The following is a 17,046-nucleotide window of genomic DNA, read 5'->3' on the forward strand; positions in this document are numbered from 1 at the left end:
ATTATTGTATTATAAATAAGTTAAAGAAATTTAAAATTAATGACACTATAATACGATATTCCTTTAAAAATGTTGGTCCCTTTAATTTTTATGGCATGTGTTTTGGAAATTTACATAAGTATTGTATTGATTGATAAAATAGATAACTTATATTTATTCATAAAACCAAACCGAATATTTTTTTAACTACATTAACTATTTAAAGTTTTTATACATATTTTTAAACTTGAATTTGGATTTAAAATAGCCATATTTTATAGTAAATGTTTTGCATAATAGGCTTATTTTAAAAGTCAAACTTTTATTTTCAACTGTCAATAGTATTAATACTTTTAAAAAATTTAAAACAACAAAAAAATAATTTATAAAATTAGCAATGTTTTAGGATAGGATATTGTTTTCTCCATTAGCAAACGTCCTCTAAAGGGACAATTAATAATGAATGTTAATTTTAAATATATATTTAAAAAGATTTAATTTTAACTCAAGTATGTATTTATTTTAATTATATTATTATTTCTATACTTTTATTACACACATAGTAGCACATACTACATTTTATTTGAAATACACTACAACTTTAGTGGTAAAATAATTATCACTAATGAAAAAAAGAAAATTAGGAGTAATTCAATTAAACAGCATAGCATTGTCAATTATACTTATACACCAATTCGTTGTAAACAAAATGTTTAAAGTTTGGTTTAAAACAAAAAAGAGTAAGATTGTTTTTTTTTTTCATTGAATTCCGATAAATAATAAATCGACATGCAATGTCGAATAATACATTCTCAATTTTATTGATTAATTTATTACTAATTATTATATTATAAAGCTCATAAAGAATTAAATTTAATAACCAATAACAAGTTAATAAATGAATCTTAATAAGTGTTTTTTAGACTGTCTAACTAAAATAATTATATTAACTTATACATTTTAATTTATTTGTATACATTATTTTAAACTTAAATAGATATTTTCATTCGACAGTATCTAAGCATCTAATGCATAGTATAACTTTGAATATTATAACGAAAATTAGAATGAATATAATTGAACGATTTATACTAAAGCGATTTTGTTTTTTTTTTTAAATAAAAAAACAGAGTTTCTTAATACGTGAAAAATGAAATAACTTATATAATCTCTTTAGCGATACGAATGAAAAATAATTGTATCGATTAAATGCTTAAATGATTTTACAAACGTCGTCAAGTACCAATTGAATATTTTTTGTTCATTTTTGTGAACCAAAATGTTATGTACCAATTCTACTCTAACATACGGCGACAGGTACTTACGTCATATCCAAACGCGAGTTGTCCTCGTCTTCGATGGGGTAATTTAGAATTCTCTACTATCAAACTGTTACTTTGGTTGCATGTATATTATAATATATGAGTATGGGTTTTTTTTTTAACGTATTTTCTCGTTAAGTCGTCAATTCGCGTAAATCTCACAGTGCAGCGACGGCAATCGCATGTTAGCGAAATTGTCATTCGCCCTGAGCGTCAAATGCACACGGACCAATACACAGAACCTGCACCTTCACCAATCTCTACCCACCTAAACTACCGATACGGTGGAACTAGCAACCTCTACCTCTAACGCCTTCCACAACGTATAATGTGATTTATTACGGGCCGTCAGATTATCTGTAAACTGCACAGGATTATGTTTCGCCTCCAGCGGTGTTATTCTCAACAGCAGCGGCGGCAACGGCAGACTCAAAATCCCACAAATCGATTTATGCGTAATATAATATATATATATTTAGTGTACTGTATATAAACATAGAGTATATATATATATATATTGTGGATTCATATAAACTCTAGTTATCCCCTCTATCTCCGGATATATATATCGGTACCAGATGGCCTACCACTACCCCGACGACGATCACCTCTTGCCACTCATTTAAAGCGATGTGATGTAACCATGTAATTTCAACTCGTTCGTGGAATGGGGATGCAAAAATAGAGTAAGAGAGAGAGAGGGTAAACGTATGACAGAGAAATATATAGTATATTACGAAAATAGCTTAATATATATTTGGTTATGTAATTCTGCATTAAAATATCGATTTTTCGAAGTAAATTAAAAAACAATTGATGAATTATTAAACCATTTGAAAATGTATACAAAAAATAAAACGATATTATATATATATGTACTTTTTATACAGGATATATATATATATAAACGATAAAAAGAGGGAGAATTATTGAAATTATTGGATGATAATTGAATTGTCGTAACGCTATTAAAAAAAAAAAAAAAATTAAGCAATAGATTGTATATTTTAACAGCCGATAAGTTATAATGAACTCAATAATAAACATTCATTAAAATTTTAAATCAATAGTAATATTATATATTAAATGAAGTCAGAATATTTTTTTAATATAATACAATGCAATACATAAGTATAACAACCTAAGTGTATTAAACCAAATTATATCCCTATCAAATCCCTATTAATTATAATGAATTCAGATACAAAATTATAGTAAAAATAATGTTGAACATATTTGTAATAGTCAATTAAACATAAGTTAATAAAATTTCAAAAGTTCATCTAAAACTTATTATCAACATTGATAATGATTTAATAAAATACCTAAATTAATAGAAATGTAATTTAAACTGTAATAAATGTCCTTGTCAATAACCTCCTAACATTAAAATATAGATTGTATGCAGCAATAGGTACAATATATTTTATTATTTTATACTTATACGATGTAAAAGATTAAATATTCCATTAACTTGTTAAAAATGTCAATATTAAATCTTCAGAGAATAATAATCAATTTAATATTACATACAATCTTATACTCAACCTATTAGTACACACTTACTTCTAAAAAAATCAAGATGAATTTTTAACATAGCAATCACAAACTACTATTAATTTTATACAACATATTAGATAATAATATTTACAGCTATAGTTGAAAAACTTTAAAAAAATTTAAATTATCTTAACTTATTAAAAGTACTCAATGCATTGAATTAACAGTCTAAATTTAAGGGTAACAACGATTCCTAAAAACATTTTTCAAATTAAATAATATAAAGAAACTCCATTTTACAATTAAATTTACATAAACCCCATTACTTCAACGACTTTATTATTTGAATAACGAATACTAAGGTAAACCACCTACATTCAAGAAACAAGTATAGTTAATGCATCACAATTAAGTCAACAAAAACTATGCTGGATGCAATTAAATATCATCAAAAAATTTAGTCTCGAAATTCATTAACGCAGTTTACTCTGGATTTAATAAGTAATTAGAACTACCGGAGGAAACTTATCTTCCTCTTTAGAGGCAATTAAAGCAAAATTAGATTTCATGAATAGGATATGTGAAAGTTTGTTCCGGATGCGTAAACATTATATTATCCTAAACTCGAATTCATTAATGTTGCGATTGGCATTCAAATAAAAAATAATAACAAATATTTTTCAATAAAATAAAATGATGTAACTATGAAAATGTAATTATAAAAATACAAAAAAAAAATATTTTTAATACGTATGAAAAATATATATGTTACCTTTTAATAGAATATAAATATATAAAAAATAAAGATTATGAGAACTCACTTATTTAATTTATTACTTTTTACTAATATTTATAGTTTATTTATAAATTACAAGCATTGATCATAAACCAAAAGTCCAAAAGCGTTCTTTAAACACATCGACTACAATATACACAAATTGGAATCGTATAAAATAAACTATACTCGTAGTTGAAAGTGAATAGAATTTATTGTATTAATTTTTTCTAATATTAAGGATTTAATACATAAAAAAAACCTTAAGGATACGTTATATAATATTTATTTTAACAGAATATAATATACTTATTATGTAAACACATTATAATCAATTATTGTTAAGCTCCATAAACACAAAATTTAAAAATTATAATTTATTCAAATATTATCATGGTTACTGAATTATCTTATGCTGTTTTAAATTTCAACGATTTGAATTCAAACTTAAAACCTAATGTATATGTATGTACCTACTCACATGATTGAAATTTTCATTCTTTTATTTCATCCACAGTAAAAGCAATATAAGTATATTAATTTAGTAACGAATACTCATTATAAAATAATATATGATATTTTTTAAAAAACAAAAAACAATAGTTATTGACAGTAATGACGACATATGGTTGCTTAGAATTCAACTACGTGTATTAAGTAGAAAATGTTCAGGATAAATCGTCTAAGTGAAAGAGGTGCCAAGACTTCCAGACAACGAGTACTGATAAAATGACTCGTTCGCCCTTTTAATACGAGGGCCAAAAGCGATAAATGGCTTTAAAGACATAAACAATGTATGTTACAACACACAAGATACACCTACCTAACATCCACACGAGTTTTGATACTCTCAAACATAAAATAACATTTTTAAGAAATAAGTTTATAATAGATTATCAATTGACCTAACTTGATAAGTTTACGGCTATCATTCAAGTTACCTGGTATATTTGATATACCTATATCCATAATTGGAAAACAGAAAAACACATTTACAAATAAACGTAATATATTGGTGAACGAATTTGGATTTACCTTCTATTTCAAACGACTCACATCAATCATTATCGAAAAACGTTTTCTTCAACCCTTTTGTTTTTTTTTTCAATCAGAAAATACGTTTGACTCATTTCAGTATTGGAAAAGAAACCCCAAAGTAATTCAAAGTCCATTCCAGAATTAAAAAGATAGTGTCTTTCTACAAGAAGGCGAAATAACATTTTAAAGACAGAAGGAAAAGGTGGAGTGTAAATCACGGATTAGACTGTTTCCATATTGGGTCTGCTACGTTAAGCCTGCCAGCATTTTGTCTTCATTTGTAACCCGTCCTAATGTTTTGGCCGAATCCGGCAGTTGACTTTTATTTAACACTATTTATCACTCACAGAAGCAAAACTTCGACTCCAAAACAACATCTCATCCATTTCCAAGTCACGATTAGTATTGTACCACCGCATTGACATCTGTTACAAAGCCAACATACAAATTATTTCTACAATAGTACACTGCAATACCTATATGTAATAATAATATTATACACAGAGGTAAGCGAAAGGTTTTTAAAAGTTTCGTTGACATCTACCACTGAATCCGTTGATAATAAATTAGATTCAGGTAACCATCGATATGAAAGAGAATTAAAAATATATATAAATTATTTACGAAAAAATGTCCAAAGTTAAAATTTTGGTAAATTTATTTATTATTTATAAATTAATTAATTAAATATATTTTAACACGACATAAATATAAATTTAATTATTTAATTTTTATCACAATACATAACACATAATACATCAAAAAATTTTAATTACATATCGTTTTTTATTTTTTTTTATAAATATATTCGTACTTTAGTTTAATAAAATATTATGTTGATTAATTAACAAGCTATATATACTCTTCATAAATATTTTATATTTATTCAATACAACGATATTGAAATTAGCAGTGCGTATTAAAAGTACCTGCGCATCAATTATAATATTATAACAAACCCGGCAAAGCATTAAATCGTAATTAAATTACAATGAAGCTGAGTAAGCCAATGATTAAAATACCTAAGCTTTTTAATATGAGCCGGCTGTATTTATCATACTCACATGCATATTTTATATCCACTTTCTGTCTACAGGCTACACACAATTAGGTCATATTAAATTATCTTATAATATTTTTGTTTACACTACTTACATAAAGAGTCAAGATATAAACGTAACAGAAAATGGAAATGTTTTTGAACTAGGTGATGGGAGTTAGAACATTGCGGCAACATGAATTCTATCTATATAATGCCATCGATAATCGATATTATCATTTACCATTAATAACAAAAGACATACAATTAATTTCTCAAAATAACGTAAAACTCCCCAATACAATACCTGAACAATCTATCATAAGCGCATGTCATTCCTCGCTCTACACTTCTCAGCGCACAACATCAACCTTCTAGCATCGAATTACTATATTACCTTAAATCTATTTTCTGCACCAGTGCTTCGATAAATTTAACAACATCTAAATTTACTAAATTATTACATTATCACTTTACGTAATACGTAATAATAAGCTATTTGATTATAATTATTTCAAACCAAATGTACATAATCAATTTAAAACATTAAGGATTTTTCATTAGTTACGACATATTTCTATGTGTAATACCTAAGTAAAATCCAAAGAAAATAAAATCTCGTCAATGCTATAAAACAATGTATTTTTAGATCCAATAGACAAAATATCGTAAAACCAAACAATATATTATATGGAAACCAACAACTTACCACTGAATCAACTATCACGAAATAATCCATTGTCATAGGCATAAATTTCAGTGTACTTAGATAAACAATATATAATTTTAAATTTTAAATGATATTATAACGTAAAATATATTTTTAAATATGTTAAATAAACATATCATTAATTTTCTAAACATTATAATTATAACAGTTAAAAACTGTAAAACAAGAGATTATTATTTGTTTTTTGAGATAATTATTATTTGAGTTTATTATTTATTAAACAAATATATAGTTTATAATATAATTTAATGGATTTATAATAATTTAATTTTTTAATTATGTAGCTCGTTTTTGATAAATCGATGTTATAAATATATAAAAAATTCGACTAAAACTGACAATAGATGTAAAATTAAAATTATGTATAAATGTACAGTGTGTAGATAATATTATATATGATATTATAATATCATATAATATTGATGCATTGTGAACTTCTTAAAGTTAAAAAAAAAACGAATATAGACTAGGTATGATTTATCGCAGTGATTCGTAAACACAAACGCAAGAATATTTTTAATACTTAGTTTGATCATATAGGTATTAAGTCATTTGTATAATTTGCATTTCAATGAAATAAAAAAAAAACAAAATTTATATAAAATTTTCTAAATTACACATGCATTGAAAAGTTATTCTGACAAGAATTAAATATCATAAGTACATGTATTTGGTAAAAGTGTGGAATAAATTATTAATAATTGTACAAAATATGAACATGATATAATTTAAAATGAACTGTTTATTGCCAAATAAGAATTTTTCATATTTATTAAGTTATTCGATAAACCACTTAGTAAGAAGTTCTCGTCTCGACACTAACGTTTCAATTGTAGAAAGGTTTTACTTTTATGTTAGGTATATTATTCCGGCAAAGAAATTTTGTTTGCTTTTGTATATTGTAAATATTGTTTGCGAGTTTAAGAAGAGAGAAGAATATTAAACCGAATATAGTTATAACTATTACTAAATATCTCACATACGTATAATACATATATGAGTAAAAACTTGGAAAAGAAACTTAGTCATTAAACAAAAAAATAATAATAATGGATTTATGAAGCACTCTCAGAAGTAAAATTATATTATAAAAAGAACGTTTTTAAAAATCATTCAGAAACGTTTAACGACTAATGGAATTGTCTACAGATATATATTGTATATGAACAGAATCTAAAAATGAATGTATATAATATGAATATAGGTATATAATATAAACTAATCATTAAAATTATAAATAAAGCTATATAATTAGTATGAAATTCAACAATTCAGTTTATATCAGTAATAAAAGATTTATTATAATAATTAAATTGTTGTTAGTTTTTCCAAGAATAAATTTAAATACATATTATTATTTTTCATATTATATTTAATAATAAAAAACAATAATCAAAAACTTATACAATACAAAGAAAATTTCATACTAATTGCAAATAATATTTTTATCTGCTAATTACTAGTACTTTTCATAATTACTCGGCATACAACTTTACCTACACTATTAATACTTTTAAATACATAAATAACTTCCAAAAATGTACCGATTGATAAAACTAATTGTACCAAATACAACCATGAAGAATATACATAAATGTAATCTGACCAACAAGCAACAACTGTAACTAAATAATAATGAATGATGTCCAAGGTCCTATATTTGAATCAGTTGAGTGAATAAAACGAAATATTACACTAGTCTTTTGGCTAAATATTTATTTTGTGGAAATGGAAATACTCCACTATACTTGAATGAAGTTTACCGCCGTCACGATGTTCTCATTCGCAAACAGTAACTCTAAATAAATAAACCCCGCATTTGTGGAAATTAATTGCTATCGGGAAGTATCGGGGATGACACAGGACTATCCTAAGTATAGAAGTGATTAAAAGTTGGAGATTTTTTTTTTATTACATTTTGTACCAAAAATCATGTATAAAATTATTTCACCTTCGTTTAGGTAGGTAAATAGTAAATGTTTTCACTAGATATAAAAATATTTTTATCAGTAATTATTTATTCTCTGTGCATAAGATTTTACAGAAATATTTTATTAGAGCAAAATATTACACATGTAGTTGATTTAAAAGCGAATATAATGACAACATTGACAACGTTTTAAAGCAGAACGAAAAAAAGACTTAAAAAATTAAATAACAATTATCAATGTAAAGTCACTTAATAATTATCATCGATATTAAACACAAGTAAATTAATATTTGCTTATAAATTCATTGCGTTAATATGCAAGTTTGGATTTTAAATTGTAAATATTTGTTTTTTAAATCATAATTCACAAACAATATATTTGATAAAAAAATCAAGCATGAAAAACATTAACGAATAACTAGTAAATATTGGCCATCTATTTGTATTGATTTGTCAGTAAAATGCAATACCAAGTCGTACGTGACAAGATCAAAGCGAAATCATTTGTACAGAACAATTGTATGCTAATGGTAAACTTCATTTAAGATAAATGATTAGAATTGTGTGTAAAGAAACAGAATGTAATGATCCATCAACGATTTATCTTTTCAATTTTTGTATATAATAATAAAAAAGTTGAATAACTTTATTATTTTTGACTTTACTATGTTTATACCAACAAATACTTTCAATTTATATCGAAATTACAACTTAGCAAGACTTAAAGGTATTTACAGTTTTTAATTTAAATATATATTATAAACATAAACAATATCAAGGAAACATTTATCAGAGACTTGCATGAGTTATGATTATACCTTAAGGTTAAATCAAACTACTCATAAATGACCAATAAATAAATCATATTTTCAAAATCCAAACATTGAAATTACAATACTTAAATACATATAATACTAATCAATGGCAAAAATAAGTACAAAGCAAAATTAAAATACTTTTTGTGATATTTTTTTCTTTTGAAAAACTAGAGAACATAATATCACGTCTCTCATTATTTTTACATTTATAAGAATTAATTGTAAAATGATAATAAATCATAAATTAAAACAATGTTTTTCTAACGAAATTAAACAGAGTTTTTCCGTTTCGACGAACTATTAATTTCCAATGACTCCTTTTACCTCTTCTATTTAATGTACCTATGACAGTGATATTTTCAAACAACTTATTATGCTTTTTTTCAAATGGATAGATACACATATGATATAGATGGTTTGGAATAATCAAATTAAAAGAAAGAAGAAGTAAAGAAGTTAAGTAATTTAAAATAGTGTAATTTGCTTTTTAGTAGTAACATAATATAGATAACAACTCATACATTTCTAAACTAACTAACAACTCCTAAATCCCACTAAAATGTTTATATAGTTTTAACTCTCACAATTCCAACCGTAAAATTTATCAACAATATTCTCTACGGATAGAATATAAAATATAATTAAAATATAACACAAGTTTTGAAACCAAGACAAATTGTAATTATTTATTTTAAACTGCTTAATTAAAATTACGATATTTTTTTCCGACATAAAACAAGATTCTTGATACATTAAAAATATATATATATATATTATCAGTTTCTTATTTATTTATATGGAAATTAAAAAAAAAACAATACATTTAATTGAACTCTATTTAGTTTTTTAAATATGTTGATTATTATCATTTTTTCATATTTTAAATAAATGTTCAATACTACAATTCGATATGAACATAAGTAATAAGTATTATTCACTCACGTGCTATACCTATATCTGTATCTTATAATATAGGCAATATATAACAGGACAGTCCCCATTTCAGGCAAAATGTTCGCTCTCCTATTCAGTTAGTAATACAGTTTTCTTTAAAATTTACAATTATATAACAACTGAAATTGACTTCAGAAATAAATATAACAATAAGTTAGACTGAGATAAATATAAAAAAGTCAAGTGGCACTCGGGGACTGCCGCGATAAAGCTATTGCAGTATTACATATTAACACGAAATAAGAAGTTAATAAAATTTAATAAAAAAAATAATAATAATAATATAATATAATATTATTATATTATTATATTATTTTTATTATTATACTGTATATCGTCGCTGAAACTGCAACACCGCATATCTCAAGATTTGACAAAATGCATTTGTTTTGTTGGTAGATAACAGTGAATAATATTAAACTAAAATAATAAATAAATGATAACGATTATTATTATTATTATTTTATTTTCGGTAACCATGGTAACAATTAACGGGTAACGGTCACGCTTTTTCGTTACGAAAAATATATTTTCAGTCACCACGCCTGCGATAAAAGCTATGCAATAGCTTAATAATATTTTAAAATGTGATTTTTTATCATCAAAATTATTGCATACAACTGTGTGATAAAAACGGCTTCATAAATATATTAAAAATTAAGATTTCTAAGCAAATTAGTCGAATAAAGATGAATACAGTCATCTAATACTTATATAACAACTATTGTAATTATAAAATATGTCTTTATGAATACGTCAAAAATACAAATTAAACTTTATTTTTTATAATTATATATTTGTTTGACAAATGTATGTGTAAAATATTAATAAAATAAAATAATTTGCAATAAAATGTTTCAACATATTATATGATTAATGTGTATACCTTAAGAAAATTAAAAACTATTTTTTATTTAGAAAATTTTGCTATTCTATAATCTTCAGTGTAAATTTATTTTCTTTTATAGTTGTTTTTTTTTTTTTCAGTAAACATAAACCAGAACTGATACTTAATTGATGTAATATTAATTGAATTAATAAGTTTAATTAGTATAATATTGTAAATTTTAAAAAAAACTGTACTGGCCCAAAAGGGAACTGTTGAGTTTTAGCCACCAAGGATGATGGCCATACAACATAATGTTTACATAAATTATAATTATTATTTATGAATTATTAATTTTTTAAGATAAAATGATGTTTAAAAAAAGATTTTTTTATAATTTCGTTATGTTATAAAAGTAATTTGTTATTCTCAACGATATTTAAAGTTAAAGTAATAGCAGTTGTAAATATTTTACGAAATTTGAATTAATGACGGGTCTATAAAAGTACATTTTATAAAGTACGTAAAATGTAGATTTAAACTATACCTACATTATAAACTACAAAAATAATTTTATCCATTTTCAAGCTTAGAAGTGTAGCAAATAATATTTGTTGTAATTAAACGAAGACTATTCAATAGAATATTTTTTCATATTTTTCTTATCGAGAAATAAAACTTATAAAATATTTAATTTTGATTATTGAAATACTAGCACATTCGTGAAACAATTTGGGTTTACAATTATATTACATATGGAGATGAAGGTAAAATGTTAAAATATGAATATTTTATATAATGTATTTTTATTCAAACATGTATGTAGCCGCAACTATAAAAAATTGTCTATAAGGCGTATTAATCTTTTTGTACGAAATATAATAATAATAAATTGTTATGAAACTGATATTATTATTATTTCTTAATTCATATATAAAATCAAATATTTTAAATCCAGATGTATAATTTTTACAGTACTTAACAAAATATATAATGAAACTAGGTAGTAGGTATATATTTTTTTGTTGAAAATATGCAGCTTATGTAACGTTATTATATCTCCGCGAACATTAAACATAAAATACCTACCATAAAACAAACTTTATAGTGTAAGAAAAAAATTTGTTTGGATAAAAATATATTTTTTATATTCAAATCACTGTTTATAAAATATTTTCTATTGTCTATTCTATAATATCGTGATAAACTGACAACATGGGATACATGTATAGTTTGACTGTTCGATAAATTATTGATTACTATCCATTTAAAAATAAAGATATTCATTTTATAACTTATTAAGAAATCAAAAAAGTAAAATAATACAATATAGTACAAAGATATAAACAACAAATATTGTAAATGAAAAAATTAACAATGATTCTGGTGAAATATCGGCACAAGTATAGCTTCATCAATCTTAGGTAATATCGCACGACCATTATCAAAGTGTGCATTTACGGGAAATTTAACAACAGTTTTAAGGGTTAAAAAGGGATATTCATTAACCTTACACACTACGTAATATTTTACACGTAACCTGCATGTGGCCCTTTGGCCGGTAACTAGACATTCTCACTGATATAATAGAAAATTATACCGATCGAGTAGTTAATGACTTCCTCTTTGTATGAAAAACAGCAATGATTTAGATAATATTCATACACTATTTCACAACCTTATAATAAGTAATCCAAAAAGCAAAATCCGTTAAACAAATTTAAAAAATATACAAATAAAAACAAAAATAAACAGGTAAAAGATGTTATAACATAAAAAATATGTTTTCAGAACTTTATACAAATCATATTAAACACATAATAATATTTTTGAATATATATATATAGATAATAACTATCATATTTCATTGTATGTAACAAACTATAAATTATACATTATAAAAAATAAAAGTTATAGTAGAACAACCAAGTTATATACGCATAATTTAAAACTGCTTTTACCTCCACTATTATGGTGAACTTGAAAATTAAATTACGAATCGTACACTTTTAAAAATATTCTTAATTTTAAAAATTTAATTCATTAATAACTTTATCTTGAGGAAATTTATAAGCTGTATTTACAATAAAAAATCATCCTTTTTATTTTTATTTAATCATCAGCATAACATAAACATATTAAATGTTTTTTATAAACAAGAAAAATATTTAACACCTAAAGTGTAATTATACAGCGATAACTTTGAGCTTTAAAATTATGTATTTGTCTTTCCATAGAATCTAAAAAAATTATATTTTAACAATTTATAAGTATAATAGTGACGATTTGTGTGCAAGAACTAAATACGAATTGGATCGTGAAAAACCTCATGGAAATTTTGACGCTGTCACAAAAACACACAAGTTATAAATTATTATGGCAACCCATTGTCTCGATGAAAGAGAGGAACAGGGGAAATAGTTGAATGACCAGTAAATCGGTGTCGGTTGCGTAAGGTGCGGATTGGTCGAGACAAAGGGATGGCGATAGAGGTGGAATCACAAAGTTGCATGGCTTTTCCGGTCAACGTAGTTGCCATCTCCACACAGAGTCATCGCTTTTCCATGTACATATTGTATAAATAATATGTTTGTATATAAATACGTAGTGAATATATAAATATTAAATATACATGAATACATACAACACAATTCATACCTTGGTATTGTACAAATGATAGAACCGGATACAGTATCATTTAAATATACCCTATTACTCTTGTTTGCTAAAGATACAGAAGTTAGGAAAAAGTCTTCAAAATATCGTATTACAATATTGTTAACAACTATCAAATTATGTAAACCATACAATATGCAGTGAGAAAAAACCGAAAACTTTTTGAAGTCAATGAAAACAAAATTATAAAAGTTAAGTGTTAAATGTTTAATGTTCATGTTGTTGAACTATCAAGGAAAGAAAAATTAATTAATTTCATAATTATTAGAAGCATATAAACTTAAAAACTTGAACATCAACACAGTTCTTTAAAATAAATTAAAACTTTTGAATAAAACTTCTATCTGTGTTTGAGGTTTTTAAACATTATAATTTCAAAGTTTTACTATAGAGGTTAAATAGCAGCATGAAATGTACCCTTAAATTAAGAAAGAACGCATCGGTAAGATAGACTAATTAACGGGAATCAATTTTGAAGTTCATAACTTACTTTTAAACATTTATGTCGTTTAACTATAGACTATATTAAGCAGATATACACCTCTGACTTTAATTATAAACTTTTTAGTATCGTATAATATCAAGTTTAATACATTGTGTAAGCTTTTTATTGATTTGTTTTTGTTAAATTAATTTATTAAAATATTACATTATCGCACACATGCCTCATTAATATCATTGAATATATGTATTCATTAATAACAATATAATCAAAATTTAGTACTTTATCATTAAAATTAAATTATTTTTAAATTTTTAAATAACATAAAATGTTATAATATCATGCATATTTTTTAAATTATCATTGTACATAAACACATTTTTTAATTTACACAGAAATTCTATCATGGATAAATGACAGTAATATAAAATTACACAAATGAAAAACAAATTTTCCAAACCCATTCCACTTATAACTATTATGTACGCAACAAGATGAAACAGCAGCGATAATTGAATTATCATAACAATTCATAAATGTTTAATAAAAATAAAAAAAATCGAAAATTACCTACCCAGTAAGTAAGCAATATGAATATTTTGCTGTCACATTTATATCTTGTTGTACAATTTCCAACCAACTGGCAGTTTTCACATTTTTCAATTAACATAATGGAATTAATTAATCATATCTAAAATTTCCAATGTCAAAGCACTATTATCAGGAATCTAAATTAAAATGTAACTTTATTACACTAGTGATTAAAATTATTTCATTTTTTTTTATTTTTTTTTTTTTAATTGTTTGGATTAATACTGATAGGACACATAACCTACATTATAAAATATAATTATGTAACAATGCATAAAAAAATACAGAACTACATAAAGTGAGAATTAATAAAATTATTAGCAGGAAAATATGATAGTATTTATTATAAATATATATATATATATTATAAATAATGAAATATGAATTATAAATTTATTTATTATAAATGGTCTCAAGTTCCTAAAATGTGCTTGATAGAAGTAACTTTATTAATAATTAGATTATTAAATTATATATTATCACAGCGAATTGTACATTCAGAGAATATTACGTGAAAGTATCACAAAATTACAATTATAATATAGTTACATATATAATTATTGAGTTATTGCGTATTATATTTAGATTTATCATTAAACACATAATGTATCCTATCCTCCATCTATTAACCGAAATAAAAGAATTTTATCAGTTAGATTGTTCAACTGCAATATTATTGTATGATTAAATTGTATTATAATATTGGTTACTTTATATACAATGTATTTGGGAAAAATAATAGATTTAAATCAATAATCTGAAAACAGCAAAAATGACATTTTATTTAATGCTTTTACCAATGGCACCAAAAAACGAATTGTTTATTAATGATTACGATAAATGTGTTATTCCTAAATAGATATCGAATGAAGTAGCGAAATAAATCGAATACGTCAAAACGTCACAAAAGATTTATATAGATCAATTTCAGTTTTGACGCAATTACAAAATATATTGAGTAAGCAAATTCTATGATAAATGCATGTGATATGGTTCCGACAACATCATTATCATTTTATGCATTCGATGCAGTTTATTTTCGCTAAATTAAGTATAGCCCATTAAAAGTTGAAAAACTTTATTATTCTTAAATAATCACATGACAATGATATTTTTGGTTTTTCAGATTTTAATTAAGACAATGTAAAAATAAAAATATTGTTTTGCCAAATCCAGCATAAATTAAACATAGATAATATAAATGTTCAATTAAATATGAACTTTAAGTTATATTTGACATTCAATTTAGTCACGTGCAAAAAGGTAATTATGTAACCGTTTTCATTGCGAACATTTTTAGAACCTTAACCCTCTAATCCGATTGGATACGATACAACGCATTAATTGTTTAGACCCTTTTTGTACTTAAACCTTATAAAGATATAAAAAGTAATAATCTCATTACTATTTACAGTAATAATTTTCAAAGTTTCAACAGAAATATACTATGTAATTTCACAATATTTATGATGGCATAAAAATGGATGTAAACATATATACTAATTACAACATATTGTTATTAAATAAAGGCTTAGGGTTACGAAGATTAAGTGTGTAGGTACTATAATAAATAAATCCTTAAAAATAAAACAATGGTAATTAAAAACATAGACATATTTATACTATGTATGTATACTGTATAGTTATACAAAGAAACAATAAATATTCAATGTTTATATAATATGTTTGTATCGGCACCCACAAATTCAAAATTAGCCAACGCAATGTTCGTGTACCTACATTTGTTTTATTTAAAATGTCTTCCATCCATATTTATTGTCTACATTCATTAAGATACAATAAAAATTAACTCACAACAGTAGTGTAGCTAATTAGTCTACCTAAAACGCCGTATGAAAAAATTCTAATGACTAAATCGAAAAATATTTTTAAATAAGAAATTTAATTTAATCTTTCTGTATAATATGATACAACACGAAATATCAAGCAAATGTTTTGAAGGCTTTTTTATAACACTACTTACATATTCAACACTACAGTTCATTACTACTAATAACATGTCCACACATTTTATTCCCAACAACTTTGAATCCAATATCTATGGTTTATTTTAACTTTCATTGAGTAATCAATACTCGTTAAACGCATTTATAAAAACCTATAAAGAGATTTATAATTTTAAAACCTCAAATTTAAGTCATATAATGAAAAATATGAATTTGTACATACTAAAACAAACTACACTCACACTGTTCGGACACACCACTATCCGAACAACCGGATACACCGGGGGTTGACACACCGACAAATCGGTCATAAAAATTTAGTGAAATATGTCATTTTAAAATAATATAATAATTATTATTATTATAGTATGGAGGTAATCGGTTATTTATTATCGAAACAAAGTGATTTTTTTTTTTTTTATCAACCTTCGGCGATGCAGGTTAACAACGATTTGGAGA

The 17,046-nt window shown here is 24.2% G+C and overlaps 1 protein-coding gene across 8 annotated transcripts in view; it reads right to left on the reverse strand.

Moving 5' to 3' along the window:
- The window catches only part of LOC114131353 (neurobeachin), a 224,593-nt gene that overhangs the window by 170,506 nt on the left and 37,041 nt on the right, over window positions 1–17,046 (reverse strand). The window lies entirely within an intron of this gene.

The sequence above is a fragment of the Aphis gossypii genome, chromosome 2 (genome assembly GCF_020184175.1).
Source record: "Aphis gossypii isolate Hap1 chromosome 2, ASM2018417v2, whole genome shotgun sequence".
NCBI classification, from domain to species: domain Eukaryota; kingdom Metazoa; phylum Arthropoda; class Insecta; order Hemiptera; family Aphididae; genus Aphis; species Aphis gossypii.